This window comes from Branchiostoma floridae, chromosome 11, assembly GCF_000003815.2.
Source record: "Branchiostoma floridae strain S238N-H82 chromosome 11, Bfl_VNyyK, whole genome shotgun sequence".
In the NCBI taxonomy this organism is placed as follows: domain Eukaryota; kingdom Metazoa; phylum Chordata; class Leptocardii; order Amphioxiformes; family Branchiostomatidae; genus Branchiostoma; species Branchiostoma floridae.
In genome coordinates, this window is record NC_049989.1 from 9,691,836 (window position 1) to 9,694,670 (window position 2,835).

At 36.6% G+C, this 2,835-nt stretch overlaps 1 non-coding gene across 1 annotated transcript; it reads right to left on the bottom strand.

Annotated features, from left to right (window-relative positions):
• Positions 1 to 1,447: 1,447 nt before the first annotated feature.
• On the bottom strand, positions 1,448 to 1,667 carry LOC118426784. The gene has a single exon (XR_004832471.1). It is a non-coding gene; the product is annotated as a small nucleolar RNA U3 (small nucleolar RNA).
• Positions 1,668 to 2,835: the final 1,168 nt, after the last annotated feature.

The following is a 2,835-nucleotide window of genomic DNA, read 5'->3' on the forward strand; positions in this document are numbered from 1 at the left end:
ACAGAACTTTCTCTGGTTGATAATCTCCAAACCAATAATCTTGGATACTGTTGGAATGTCTAATTCGGACGAAAAATAATTCCCAAAAGCTGTTCTAAGCTTTCAACACAAATTGTGGCAAAATGACCTTGCCAAATCGTATTCACGTTCTTTAGGATTACTCTACTTTCATCTTCCATCGAAGCAAATCAATCTTGAGCTGAAAATGGTATTCATCCTAGCTCTCTGACGCCAGCCGCAGATTTGGGGGTTTGAGTGATTGCAAGCAAGATGACAACATAACGTTACCCACGGGAGCCGTACTAAACGCTACGTAATGAAAATGCAATTTTCTATTACAGTATATTACACATTTTCAATTTACGTTTCCAATATTATATAGTAACGTCTTAAACCATAAAGGTCGTCGACCTGAAATGAAAACGTTATTGTGACTTTGTTTGGATTACGATGTTATGTATGTTAATTTCTTACCATGTTACATATACATGTTGCTTCTATGTCATCTATATGCAAATTATTTCCACATTTTTTATCTATTGTACTTCTTTTATTGAAAACAAAAGAACGGAGAGTAATACTAAGATATTACGGATCCTGACAAAAATTAAAAACGCAAATTAACGGGGGCAGCACAACCATGAAAATAGCATCTTACTAATAATACGTAAACTAGAAATACAACTTCAATCAACTGATCTAATAATCATAATAATCGTCATACAAAATCATTGTTAACTAGAGTTCAGTGACCTCATACCTCCATGAAATAGTTGGTGTTTGTAGATTTTATGACAAACATTTACATAATCTATGCATGGTTATGTTCATCACTGAAAAACGTACACATGCCACAATCACAACATTCCCATCAATAATCATTAATCTGTTTTGCCATTTTTGCATATAGAAAAAAAATCAGTTCCTCAATTGCATATTTGGTGTCTGTTTATGTTCCACCTATCATAAATTACATGAACTGCATTTATTAATGTACAGATACATATATTTTCACAGATTTACATATGCCTTTTACCGATTATCTTATCTGAGATTTATACAAAAAAGATTCTCATGATCAATATATGCAATGCACATTATATGATTCGATTTAGTATATGTAACCATATACGAGTGATCTAGCTTACATGTACTAAATACAGATTTCACAGACTTAACAATGGGAGCTTGGAAGTTTGCACAGCATATCTGTCTGCTTCGAGCATAGATTGTATGAAGTTTACTAAAAACTGAGTACAGTAGAAGCACAACGGATAGCCGCACACTTATTGCACGGAATCCCCAAATCCCAAACCGGTCCAGCTAGATAACTTTGCATTATTGCACCTTCCGCATAATTGCACGAAAATACGCTAGCAAATGGGGTGTGCCATTAAACGGCTTCTACTATATCCTATTTTAACTTGAGTGAAAAGGAGCTGGTGGAACCACTCAGAATGCGTTCCCTTCCTCCGACCCCTCCGTCAAAGGGGGAGGAACGGTCATCAATGGCCGGGAGCCCGGTACCCCAGGGGCACCACTCCCGACCAGCTTCGCGCTCGGAAGGGAACGCTACCGCTCGTCATCGTGGCTTCTGCGTGCGTTCACGTTTCCGTGAAAATGCACGGGTCACATACTATAGAAATGATCCCTAAAAGTATGATCTTGGTGAACAGACGTCATTACGTAACTCATGTACAAAATACGTCGCCATTCTGCTAATGGTTTTATAACACCAGAATATCAAGGTAACATGAAAACAAATTCATTCCAAACTTAAAAGCCTCTAGTAGATTATAGTCGTAATCCTGCAAAACGAGAATATTAACTAGAATAGTTAGTAAAATTTGTATTGGTTTGTTGAATAAAATTTGGCAATTTTTGAAGAATATTGCAGCGATTCGCCAGACTGCATAGGTAAGTAGTTCTGTTGCATCTCGGGAGAGCGGGAAATTCAAAACGTCCAGGTGAACACCTTTATTCTTGACTTTCTAGGGAGGTATTTTTACCGCATGACTTGTAAAGGATTACTGATCTTGTTCGGCATGGCAAAATCATGAAATTCATATACAAGGCTCTATATCGCGCGTATCAGCCAATTTGGGTATAATCTGCTTAATTATCAATAATTGGAAAGATATCTAAAGCTCATAATGACATTATTGATTGAGACAAGATGGTTATGATCAACAACGAGGTCACATTATTTTTGCGAACTTAATCATTATACAACAGAGCCTTAGAAATGCATAATATTCATTACATTAATTGTAATGGCATTCAAATCAGTGGTGTCTCTTGCAATATCACAATCAAAAAATGTCCTATGTTCTAGTAACTAATCATATCCAACATTTAAGAAATTATTACATTCTTTGAATATCTTTAGTAGCATTACAAAATCTCTGGCTATGAAATATTTGAGCAATATAAAACAGTTTTAGGAAACGTTATGTGAGAAGCTTAAGAACACTATTTCCAAATCAGATGTTTCGAATGTAGCTATAGAGGACGGTTTTAGTGCGGGGACATTGGATTTAGGGGTTGGTAACGTGGGTGGACCGGATATCGATGTTGGACCGATTCGAAAATAAAGAGATTATACCGGCAGGTGTTGACGTGTTTGGGGCTTACTGGTCAAATAGGATAGCAATAGCGAAGTAGAGGAGATTTGATAATCATTTTACCAAGTTTCTACAGTCCAAGCTGGTTTTAACCAGAATCAGTTAGTGTTGTATATAGGGATATAAAAACGCCCGTGGACGTCGGATACTCTATCAAACATATTCCTTTGTAACGAAAATGAACCGTGTTGTGAGTATCTCCCATTCAGAA